The sequence below is a fragment of the Scatophagus argus genome, chromosome 2, assembly GCF_020382885.2.
Source record: "Scatophagus argus isolate fScaArg1 chromosome 2, fScaArg1.pri, whole genome shotgun sequence".
NCBI lineage: Eukaryota > Metazoa > Chordata > Actinopteri > Scatophagidae > Scatophagus > Scatophagus argus.
The window spans coordinates 13,953,953-13,967,811 of record NC_058494.1 but is presented as its reverse complement, the minus strand read 5'-3'; positions in this window follow the sequence as shown (position 1 = coordinate 13,967,811).

Genomic DNA, 13,859 nt, shown 5'->3' with positions numbered 1-13,859 from the left:
AGGTAATTGGAAGAATTGGCGTCTGGGGACGTTTTTAATGATGCAGTCATCGGGGTGGCTTATGTGCTTAACGATGCTAATGTGGCACACATCTGCTCACTCGCTGTAAAACACATCCAGTTTGATGACGAACCAAGTGCAGTGTGTTTTGTGTAAACAAGAACAGAAACAAAGACAAAAATAATCTCTATGAACATCTTCTTACTATCTTGCCGTCTCTCAAAGTGCTTCACAAACCCTTTTATTTGCCCAGACAAACATGCTATAGTGGTTTCACAGATTTTGAGTTAATGCAATAAAGAGAGACTTATATTAGCTTCCAATAAGTTGCGCAGACACAATGCAGGCAGCAACTGACTGACAACAAACCTCACTCCCAAATTCAACTCCCTCAAGTGCACTCTGTTGACTCCCTGCAAGAATAAGCACATTTTGAAGACAAAGTGTGTGGGGGGATTGACATTGGCCATTAAGGAACTTTGACTGTGACTGACATTAAACAAGGGACTGACACTGTAATTGTGTCACAAGATCCTCGGTTTACATTAACTGCACTCTAAGTAATCCAAATCTGCCTGGTGCCACTTTAATTACAAGGAATGAATCTCAAATATATAACATGCTGGTTGACATACAAGTGACTACACACTTTTTAGGTGATGTCACATCCTCCGCTAATGAGCCTTTCAGAGACACATTAGAGAGAGAGAGAGAGAGACATTCTCTACATTTTTTCTGCAGAGTAAGTTACTGTTACCTCAGGCTGTGGTTAGCTTTCACCACTATGTTCTATCACTGGCAAACTACTGGACATTTGCTTTAAATCTCTGTTATAAATCTTAATGAACTGTGGCCATTTTTCACAGCATGACCCACTCCAACCACAGACCAAAGAGGCCAATTTGAAAAGAGTGAGAAAGTAACAGACATATGGTTATACATTCCAGTAGTGCTAAACTCTATTGCAATGATCCAGAAAGTCTTACTTATATATACTGTATATTAAAAAGGTAAAGCTTGCTGCAGTTATTCCTCTCTTTCGTAGTGGGTGTAAATGGTGCCTTCCCAGTGCAAGTTCACTGTTAGACATGACGAAATTATCACTAAGTTGTAAGTGGCTAGTTATGCTAGCTGGAGCTATTGTCATTTTTTAGCTATATGAGCAACTAGCAATAGAATTCTCCAAGCTGGGCAGCATGTTAGCATGCCAACCTGAGATGTTCACCAACACCGTGAGTTGTCACTATGTGACTTTTCTTAGCACCACAACTTTGCTGTGTTCTACTTTCTGGTATGGCTGTCCCTGTAAAGGGTTATTACACAGAGCAATATGGATTTTGTCTTACTGGCAAATTGGGAACCACAGGTTGAGATTGCTCTGAATCTGTGCTGGGACAAAAGAAAAGAAAAGATAAAAAAAATCAAGTGACTAGTGTGCCAATCCATGCTGTCATCATAGATGCTAACTGTAAAGCTAGCAAGTCCCACTGCTCTGGATAAACAAACTGTGTTGTTCAGTCCTCCTCCTAGACAACTGGAGCCATTACCAGCCACCGCAGAAACCCAAGACTTTCTTCTTATTAAAGATTGCCTTCATCCACGGTCGTTTTCATAACCCCTCTCCTCTTCTCTCCTCCCACCCCCTCTCCATCAGTTCCTTGCTTTCTCTTCCAATCTAATTCTTTGTGGGTTTGGGGTTGGCGAGTGCTTGGCGTCACAGAAATTGAGGCCCACTCTTTCTCTCTCCCTCTCCCAATTTTTCTCTTTCTTTCACTCCCCCTCTCTTTCTTCATTCCTTCCTTCCTTCACTCCCTTTCTCGGGGCTGGGCATCCAAGTTTTTAAAGCAGGGAGCCTTGCCAAAGCATAAGTCAGACAGAAACAATGAAGGAAAGTTAGTTTGAGAGAAAACACAGGAAGCAAAGATGTATGGACTCCAACTGGCCTGTACCCTGTTAAGAGTGTGAGCTAGCCAGAGGAGATTGATCTGTGGGTGCGCCCTGCCTTGCTTTCTGCCTGGTAACAGAATGATTTACCTCACACAGACAGAACTCGATGAACTGAACACACACACACACACACCAAAAAAAACCATTAAAAAAGACACTTGCCAGGACAATAAAACACACACGGTGATATTTTAAATTCTCCATTTCCTTTAACTCTCCAGCTAAATTTGAAAGCAACTCACCATTAATGGTGCAGAAAATTCCTCCCTGTGTCCAAGCGCATGTTGGAGCGCATGTTGGAGGTCGACATGAGATAGATTTGCAGCAAGTTAATGGAAACCTGCAGGGATAGATAAGGAGCATGCATGCTTTTGAGGATGGAGGGGACACCATACACACACAATATTTTACAAGCACTGCGTTAGTGTGGGAGCACAGATGGACCCCTGTGGATGTCAGTGAAGGAGGTCTGAAGGAGCCTTTGTTGATAACAGTGATGGATGATGTTCTTATGGAGTCGTAGATGGTATCTGCTCTATACAGTCCTAAGGATGGGTCTGGGGGAGATGGGCACAGCGCCACACTCCATTCATCAAGTAAGGAAAAGAAGAAAGAAGGACAGCGGGCGAAGAGACAAAGAGATACCAGTGTCTGAACATAACTTGTTTATGGTGAGTGCTCATCCTTACATGGGGCTTTCCACTGAAACCCTTTTAGCATAGCAACATGAAACACACTGTGGAAATGGGAGTTGGGAAGAGAACAAGAGTAATTACTGGCACGGTGGGAGTCACAGAGTCATGTGGGAGTGCAGTCTGTGTAACGGCCATATCCTCCCATTCTGTGGTTTCATGTGAATCATTATGAACAGTTTACAGAAGGATTTCACCTCCATTTCTCACACATGGACTTTTTATTGTAGCTGTCGCACAAACTCACGGAATGAACCTGCTACATCATGTTTTTCTTCTTTCTCCTTGCATGCTTGGTACTGTGTATTGTGGTTTCTCATCAAGCATGTCTGCATATTGTACGCAGATGGCAAAGCTGACCTATCGGGTAGAGACAACCCAAACCAAAAAGCACAAACTATTCATTTTCTGTGAGGGGAAAAACTTACATCAGTGAAAAAGCTTAATGAAAAATGCATTGCTCAAAAAACATCTGTTTGGGTCTCTTTATACTGTGCTAGATGAGTTTGATTGACAGGACACCTACGTATGCCACTGACATTTGGCCTTCATAACACAGCATAGGTCAGGAGGGAGCGTTAAGGTGCCAAAGTGCCAATAAGCAGGAAACGCGATCCAAGAAAACATGTCAAATGTCTCTCCAGCCTATAGCTGTAACCTGCATGGGTGAAGCACAATCATATTTCCACGAAAAGTATAAATGTAATGTTGTAAATGGGAATTAAACAGGGCAAAAGTATATAAAATAGTGAATACTGATAAACATGCACTCTGCAGTCCACAAGGGATGATGAAGACAGAAGGCATAAGCATGTGATTGCATTGTACTTTGATTTATACTACTTGCACCTTTATTGACATTTTTATGTTTGCAGTCTTTCTTCCAACTTCCAACTTTTGTTAACTAGCTACATTTGCTAGTGTTAGCTGTCCAGCTAAAATGCTTCAGCTAGTGAGTTCACAGAGTGAGCCACAGGCCTATATAAAACGCTGTATGGCTGATTAACATGTAGTGTACCTTACTGTCTTTGGTAATTTCATGATGGAAGCTAGCCTCAGCTGGGTAGCTCAGCTGGTCATGTGTTTAGCTTTTCAGTTAAGCCAACTACTAATCAAACATTTCTCTGAGGTAACACACTTGAAAATCTGGACCAGTTCCATGAAGCATAGAGAAATTATTGGTGTGGTAAGTAAAATAGGAGATGTTGTATAGGTTAAGATAAAAATAGATTTGATTATTCTGATAAAAAGTACTATTTTTGGACTTGGTTTCATAACCTTTTACTCCATAAACCTGCAGCTTACTGACAAAGAGAAACTGCAGTACTTAAGGTGAGGAAATGCCTTGAGGAAAGTTAAAAGGGCTGTTTCGTAATGAATTCTTTCCATGCAGGGAATTTCCACATGCTAGTGACTTACAATTAGAGTTGTCCACATTGTATATTCTTCATGACAGAGGAATGTGTAATGCCCCCCTCCACTTTCATCTGTAGAGCCCTCATTATGAGAAATAAAACCACCATCTATGCAGCAACTTTAATTAAACACCAGATTACTGAATGGATTTTGGTCAAATGAGTGTACATATCTTGGATCTGGCAGACACTCTCTGTGGCTATACTTCCAGTAAAGATACAGTCTTGTATGAGTCTTAGTCATCGTCTTCTCTTTTTGTTTTCCAATCGCAGTTTGTCTGTGTTTACAAGATCATCTATAAAAGCTTTCTGTTTACTTATTTATGTGTTTTCATTATAACTGTCCTTGTTTATTATAATTTCTCTGTATGTCATGTATGTGTCAGCTTTTAATTTCTCTATTATATCAGAAGCTGATGTTTTCAAATGTGGCATATAAATAAACCAACATGACTTGACTTGACCAGCTGACTGGTTGCATGTGTGCCTGTGCAGTTATTTTAGTCTCTATGAAGTAATGTGACCAGGTGCTGCCTGCTAGACTTGAGAAAAAGGATGAGGTAAGTGTACCAGGATAATTAAAGGACCCTGAGTAAACGTGTGTGTGTGTGTATGTGTGTGTGTGTGTGTGCGTGTGGGGCAGGGCTTTGTGTGTCTGCTGTCTGACTGTTTGATGTTTGCAGTGTAGGTGAGTGTTCATGTCTTGGAATGCGTATGACTTATCCTGCTTTATGCACCGGCTCTGTGTTAGAGTGGTAGACACACACACAGTAGCATCTGACACACTTGTTCACACCACGTCACCTCCTGAGGTGTCTGGCTTTGGATCCTTGTCTCTGTAAGGTGATTAAAAAGTACATATGACTCAAAAAGCCTGCTGTCTGTCAGTGCTGACAGTGTATGCATACATCACAAGTTTGATAGCGAGTGTGTCTGTGTGCCTTGTGTGTCTGTGACTATGTCAGCAGGAAACCCCAGAGTCATAACTCACACAGCCGGGTGACAGGAGCCACTGTGATGCCCAGATACACCATCCCGACGCTGCTCACAGCTGCCCCTTTTCCAGGAACAACCCAACCAGACCGTTCAACTGCCACCTGCCAGGCCTTTATCATCACCCCCATGTCCTGATGCAAGTGTGCGTGTGTGTGTGAGTGTGAGCACAAAAGGGAAGGGGTTCAACATGACCACTGTTGGGAGATAAGATGAAGGCGTCAGTTTAAAGAATTATGTCACATGAAAGAGTGGAGAGAGCAAAAGTGACAGAAAAGCTGTTGAAACTCAGATGTGTGTGTGTGTGTGCGTGTGTGCGCTTGCATGTTATTATTTCCATAATGAAAATCATGCAGACCATTAATCATTTCCACAAAGAGAGCACATTCTTACCAATATGACAGTCTGTGTAATGTTCATTTACTTAACAAATTATCGTCTCAGTGACTGAAAGCTTCAGCTATTCTTTGGATCATACTTCATGTAACATAATATCTTTTTTACTGGACATGTCTGGTCTGAAAGCACAATGTAATGAGAGTTTGGTGCCAGTTTGAACTAAATGACTTTTCCTGAGTTTGATTTGACCCAGTTGGGCCTTTTCTCTTCTTCCCTTGCACGCTCTCCGATCCATCTCCCCATAAATCTGTCCCATCTTAATCTTCCACCAGCCTGCTGTGCAAATCCCTGAGATGTAAAAAGAATGAAGGTTTTGTTTAAGTTTGCTTAAGCATTGCTTCAATCTTCACATCACAGCTCTCTTACAGCTTGGAGAGACTAATCTTCTCACATGTCCTGAACCGCAGCAGAACTTTCAGTACAAACACCAACATCAGAGAGAGACCTACAGTAGATTAAATCTGAAGTGCAGAAGGCAAAATCCTCTGCAGCTCTTCTAAGCTCTGCCAGCACGGATTTCATTTTGAGACTGTAAATTAAATTGAGTTGTTTGTATGCAGAACTTTAAATTATTCCACATATGCTGAGACACTTCAAACCACTGCAAACCACTGGTCCACAGGAGGCGCTTTTATTATCTTTCAGTCTGTCGAGTTTTTTAGACTTAGAAGCACAGTATTTATTTAAAACAAATTCACCACATTTAAACAATCTAAATGCAGAAAGCAGAAACCAATTTAGATCCAAAGATGACCTGCATACATTATGTGAATTGGGCACCAAGCAGGGCGCAACATGTGATAGTGTATAGGATTTTCCACACATTAGGCTGTCAGAAATGATTTAGCTTGAGCTTTCACATAACCCCTTACGGGGTCCTTTTCGGTTCACTCAGCATACAAAACAAATTTTCTCACTTAGCTCTAGTGGTAACGCTTTGGATTCATTTGTCCAGGTTTTAAAATCTGCCCTTTGTTTTGTCATTTAAATATAAAGTATGTGTTAAACCATTTTTCAACCATTTATGTGAATGAATCTTCCTGCAAATGAGTGTGTGCAGTCAAGTGTGAATCATGGACAGACTACACAACTGGCCTTCTGAGTTGTTTCTTATCATCACTGCTGTGCACGATAAAGCCTCGAGATCCAGATAACAGCAGGAGCAGGGCAAGAGACGACAACCCCAACATGGGCAAAACACACACACACACACGCAAAGAAAACATACCACACACAAGATCCGCATACTATTTGGATAACAAAATACAAAATAAACCATTTACTATACATCACTTTAATTAATATGAAATTATTGGTTAGGAACAGATGTGGCACTTTCAAAAGCTCATTATTAAGAGCTGAACAGATGAACATTTAATCAATAAAACATTGCTTTTGTCTTTTCATTTTTTTCCTTCGTGGATTTTTAAATGTGTTCCAGAGGACTGTGTTGCCGTCTCAGGAGACAAGTAATTAATAATTTAATTACGTCAAAAACTGCTGTCAAAGTCTGTGAAGGAAAACAGAACAGACAGTTTTATACACATAATGCGATGGCTGTCAGTGATGCAAAAATAAAACAATATTTGAGTCACACATACAAAATAGGTTTTTTGTGACATTCTGTTTGGGCTTTTCCAGTCTGCAAGCTGCACTGATAACACTGTTTAGCCTGACTGTTCTGTAGACACGTCTGTCTAATTCATTTTTTTAAAAAAAGTTGTGCTTTTGTTTTGTTTTCGTCATGAGGTGGATGAGGGATGGGGGTCCATTTCAGAGACAGGAGTGGAAAGGGAGAACGTGCAGGATAAACAAGAGAGGCAGAACGAAGTGAGTCAGGAAAAGCAAAAATGATGAGCTTACTGAGACTTGACTTGTCTGATGCCAGAGTGATACTTTTCCTAGAAGTTGTACAGGCAACAGGAAGAAAATAAGACTTCACATGTTGCCATCAGTTTAAAATAATGATCAGAAAGTCAGGAGGAAGTACACCCTGACGCCACACATGGAATGTATTTTGGTTTAAAGAAAGCACTTCATGTGAAAGTACAAAGTGAGTCGACTTCTCCCTTTTAGAGTAGAAATTCCTCCAGTAAACTGTTTTACTTAATCCTGTTTTCATGTCTGCCCTTTTGGAGACTAAGATGAAAAATGTCCATGAATGTAACATGAATCTCAAAAAGTCAGACATCGCAAAGTAGACAAACACTGAAACATCTGAGACAAACTCTCAGATCCTGTTTGTGTTGGTTAAGCAGAGAATTAGGGTCTGAACACAGTGTGACCTGAGAGTTGGTGAAGTGTTTCACTAGATCCTGCATTAGTAGGCCTAGCATGTGTCCATTCTTATTTTTTCAATTAAACAAAAATAACATCTAATTATAAAAGCAAACCCCTGTGACCACATTCATGGCACTTTCTAAAGGTTATCTATTCATTTAGAAATATACTGTTGAAATATGGACAATTTATAGACACAATGAAAAGTTGGATCCTGCAGAGTGAAACAGAGTCCAGTTTGTCATGACGTTAACACCTCTCAGTCCCCCAGAGACACATTGCACTCTGTTTTGAACTAAATGTTTTGCAGAGGCCAGGTCTGGGTCCTGGAGGGTCAGTTACAGTCACTGTTACACCCATAATTCAACAACACACAGAGCTCCAAGAACAGACACACACACACACACATACACAGGCAGGCAGTCAGTTATTTTCATTTGGAGTGAAGTACATTCAGACACATGAATACACATTTACACAGGCATGCATACACATACAGATGTTTTAAATTAATTTACATAATGTAAAGCCCCTCTCTCACTCTGTCTCACACACACACATAAGCGCACAGGCGCACACACTCTTTGTCCCAGTGAAAGTGATCTTTACCTGCTGTTAACACAGCAGAGAGGAAGCCTGGGGCTGCTCTCCTTCCCTAAGGAGGCCATCAATCACCCTGCTGAGAGGGCCTGAGGTTGGTGCCCAGTATGATGATCCAAGTGCAGGATCCAAAAAGCTGATGTTTCCCAGGTGTCCACAGGTTTGATTGACAGGTTGGTGTTCACCCACAAAGCTTTGTGACTGATGAGTCAGTTCTTTTAGAGAATAAACTTTGTGATAGTCTATATTTGATCCATTATCAACAATTCAGTTCAGTTCACTTCAGTTTAGTTATATATCATAACAACACAACAACACACAGATCTCAAGAGAAGACCAAAGCTAAGAAGAATTGTTTGTGGAGCCAAAGCCTGATGTGACTTATTCTTCTGTGCCACAGACCTCCATATTGCCATTTTTGCAGTGATCAATACAATCAATACAACATACACTGTCCTACTACGGTGTAGGCTTTTTAATGCACCACTGAAACTAATTCACCCAAAATCTGCTTGAGTGACCTGTTACCAACTCCAGTTCCCAACTCCAAGAGGAAATTACTGAGTGCCTCTTAAAAATGAGCAGAGTTGTAGGGTTGTTGAGGCACATTTTAAAGATTTATATCTTCAGAAGGAAAGAATGGGAATAAGTGTCGCAAATGGAAAGTATAGAAGACAGAGAGCATTGAGAGTCCCACTAATGCATTTTTTGTTTTTGGACTTTTCATGGAATTTATTGACAAGAAATGTACAGGAGAAAACCAGCATTGCCTAAGTCTGTTTCGTAGCTGTTCTTGAGCAATAAGAAACAATACAATGCACTTTGTAACATTTCCTAAAACCTTCTATCCCAAAAATAGAACTATATGTGTATGTAGAGATGTATGTCTTTAGTAGGAACACATACAGAAGGGTAAGTGAGTGTTGTGAAATTAATGAAAAGCACTTTTTGTTTTAGCCTTATCCTTTAAATGTGAGGAAAACCCCACATACACAACAAATATCCATCTTCAAAGGACAATTTTATGTAAATGTAAGTGTGTTCAAAACTTACCCACATGCACATTTTTATTATTTTTTTTTTAACCAAATTTGGCAACAAAATAAAGCATAATTGGAACAGACCCATGACTTCCTCGGTGTGTTTGGATTTGTTGACATGATTACTTGCACCTCCATGACCCCCGAAGTCTGTGGCCTCTCTCTGCAGCCTTTCTTTATCTGGTGTCAGAGGTCAACAGTCAGCGGTCAGCGCTGTCAGTCACAGGCCAGACGGTAGTCGCTCGGACCACAGACTGAAACCACTAAACCAAATCCAGACCTCGAGCTAAAACAAACACTGTGACCAATGGCCGCTTTGCAGATTTTAGTGTTGTGTGTGAAAAAAGGTCATTTATTACAAACAACCCAGCATAACCTTGAGCCCCAAGGAGACTCCTAAAATGCTCCTACAATTAAATGTGTGACACATACTAGAGAAAGTGTCCCAGACACATAAACATCACACACATTTGACTAAGAGGCTGTTTTGCGTGTAATGATGCCAGCTCCCAGGCTGCTGTGTTAACTCACACTGATGGTAAGTTTCCTTTTTTGTCTGGCTGAGAAACAAGCATTGCCACACAGCATGAAGCATGAAAGGGCATAGGGGCACCTTTCGGAAACCTGTTCCTGATCAGTTACCGTCAGAGGTTTGTGTGAGTCATCTGAGACAAGGGAATTATGACACCGCTTGCACAATGCTTCTCGTATGCACATTTGCAGGTACATGCATCCTTAGAAACACACACACACACACACAGAGTAGTTTCTGACACTAAGACAAAGATGATGATAAGATTAAATGAAACTCAGTTATAGTCGTTCAGACATGTTCTGAACATTCTCTTCATGGTCAAACAGCCGTAAAATTTCTACCTGTGATTTCAAGAAAGCCCTTCGTCCCATTACACTGGGCACTGAAGGGAAATCACTAAATTTCAGTTTGGGGCTATAAATGTTTGCTCGCACTGCATCATTCACAGCAGCTTTAAATGCATTGTTGCTCCATGAAACATTCACACTCTGCGCTCCCTTGGGAACGGCCTTCTGACGTCTGACTCTGAGCAGACTGTACCCAAAGGAGGGCAGTAAAGCAAGGGAAATCAAATGAAACAACTGCTATCATTCAACCCAGGGCCTAATATGGATGATCATAACTGATGATGTACTCACAGTAGAGCCAGAAATAACATGAAATAGGGGAACTAAAATCTGACTGCAGGCAGTGTGTAAACATGCAAGAAAAAATTGCAATCATTGTCACGCATCGACATGCATGGCAAACCTTTTAAATATTTTTCCTGTTTTGAATTCGGTTTCTACAAATTCTTCAAACGTCTTGGTCTTACAAATCACTTCAAACTACAGAAAAGAAATGAAATAAAATAATAAGATTAGTCTTATTCTGTATTTTTGTTACTGTCAATAAATTCAAGAAAATATCAGCACCACTAATGTGTTACTTCTTTCGCAATATTTTCTGACTTCCTCATCCGGTCTGTGGTACTCAGCCCAAAACTGGTTGTTCCTTATAATTTCATTTTTAAGTAAGGTGAAATAATTTCCCAAAACTGCTGAAGACTGCAGTTTTCTTACAGAAGTTACTCAAACAGGAATCAATACTAAATTTTCTTTTTCATCTTAGGATTAATTTGGTGCCCTAAGCGAGTATGTTGACTATGTGCATGTGGGGTCGACTCAGTATTTACTACAGAGCCCATGTTCATGGAAGTAAGTAAACATGTCATCCAATACAACAACGTGGCTCACTGATATATTTTTAATAGCTTTTGCAGTGCAGCAGTGGAGGTCGTGGGCTGTAAAAGGGCTTCTGCTGCACAGACAATACTTAATAGTAGATGACATCCATTGTTTGGTGTATTCATGGGATTTGTGGAAAGTAAAATATAGAATATCACCAGACTTATCCTTCAAGAGAAGTAAAAAAGAAACCTGTTTTCCAAGTTCCAAACTGCGACTTTTAAAAATACAAGGCTCAGTTCTGTTGTGACTAACAAAGTGGGAAAAGTCTGATGAATAAAAATTGCTGATGGGAGCGATTGCATGGCCCCAAAATGACTGTTGGGAAGTCTTATGTTTTTTCCGTTCTTTTTTTTGTCCTTGGAAACACACGCTGTATACATACACATGGCATACTCTGGAGAGTTTCCACTGCTGTATCACTGCTACAAAATCCACACATGAATTTTGTTGCTGGGCTCAGGGTGAGCGACATATACACATGTGTGTGTGTGTGTGTGCTGCATGTGCATGTCTGTCTTAAGAGCCATCTTGTTCTTATTCCAGTGCTTAAGGAAGTATGAATATACGTGTGCATGGGGTTTATGAGATATTGTACTGCATACTCATCAGGGAGGACCACTTCAAATCCAGGTCAAGCATCACAACCTCCACCCACCACACCTCTGCACACCCACACACACACATGCTCTCTCTCTCTCTCTCTCCCTCTCTCTCTCCCACACACCCTTTCTCTCTCTCTCTCTCTCTCTCTCTCTCACACACACACACACACACACACACACACACACACACACACACACACACACACACACACACACACACACACTCACTCACTCACACACACACACACACATTTACCCGGGCTCCACCTGCAGTGACAACAGGGACCAATGATATACTGAGTGCTGTAACTTCACAGACTTCACAGACACACAGGTAAACTGTCCCGGGGCTCTAATCTACCAGTGCAGGTGAGCGTCAAAGAGAATACATACATGAAAGTGTAATGGTGTTTCATTATGTGGATTTAGAGTATATAAAGTGTAATAATCTATATACCAGTGAGCTGACTCCTGGGACTCACTATAAAACAAAAATGTAGACATGAGAGTACGCCATTTCCTTTTTATGGCCACTGAAGGAACCTCTGCAGCCAAATCCAGATGGGGGGGGTTATAGAACCCCCCGTTGAGAGTGGATTTCCCACAGATCATTATGAGACACTGAAATAAAGATAAGAAACAAAACACAAATTATAGTGCTACCCCAGCGGATGAGCTCATCACTCATAGAGTCACTAAGAGCTATAAATCTCATTTCAAATATCAACACAATGCTCCTCTGGGGGAGTTATACTACACTGTAAAGGGACTGTATGTTCAATGGCTTAGGGTTTTTTTTTAGGATAACTTCCTTTCTCTCTAAGCAGATGTCAAGGACAGAGCGGTACAGAAAGAGAGAGAAAACAGGACATCTGAGCCCTATACATGCCTCTAGTCATAACATCACTCTCTGTCTTCACACACACCAGTGATCTCAGTTTTCTGATGCTAGCCTGTGTCAGATTTCTTATCTCGGTTTGTCTTCCTTTACAGCACACATAAACAAGGCAGAACATGTATTTCTTATTGTGTGTGCTGGGAACTTCAGCGCTTCACGTTGAATGGAACTTTGTCAAAATACTAAATATTGTATTTTGATTCTTTTGAACCATGGGCCTGTTTCCTTACCCACAGACATAACTCAACAAGCTTAGACTGGTCGAAGCTGCAACTGGAATACACACAAAACCCTCCATTATGAGTAAAAGTTTAGCACGAATTTTGTTAGATTATAATACATATGTGGCAATTTAGAAAACAACTTATAGAGCAGTATAGAGATACTGTTATTATATATTATAAAGTAGGAATAATATTATTGATGCAAGCTGAGGTGGAGTCAATCTCACACTGCAACGTAAGATAAACTCGGTTGAGGGAAAGTAAAATATTTCAATGCTTACACAGCGAATGCAACATCATCGTCACTTATCGCTAAAATCCTCTTGAGAAAGCAACAAGTTGAGAGAAGAAATCAGTACAGGCCAGTCTCACCTGCTAAAGGCCAAATCATATTTTGTGATGAGTATTCAAACAGTAGGCTACTGTGCAAATCCTATACTTCATTGCAACCAGAGGGCCTACATTTTGTTTGAATAAAAGTTCACAACTATTACTAAAATTAGAAAAAAAATAGACAGGGAAAATATTCATTGTGCACAATGACTCTTTTCTGTTTGTTCTATTTTTAAATTATTTAGTTCATTGTAATGTGTAATGTTTATGATCCTTATTATTAATGCATTAACATATAAGCAGCAAATTGGTAGTTGGTCAAATTGGAGCCAATTGCAAATATTCTATATGTTGCTGGGTAAATTAATCTGGAACTATTTTATAAGATGATTATATGTTTTGCACGTAAAAAGTGACCACTGTAGCTGTCATATATAAGATAAGATAAGATAAGATAAGATAAGATAAGATAAGATAAGATAAGATAAGATAAGATAAGATGAGATGAACTTTATTGATCCCACAGTGGGGAAATTCACTTATATATGTATAAGTGAATTATATATATATATGTAGTAAAGTAAAGTAAAACATGAACCCTGGAGAACATCATGACCAACTACATCATAACATTAAAGCACTGATCACATGTTAAACATTAATGATCCAATT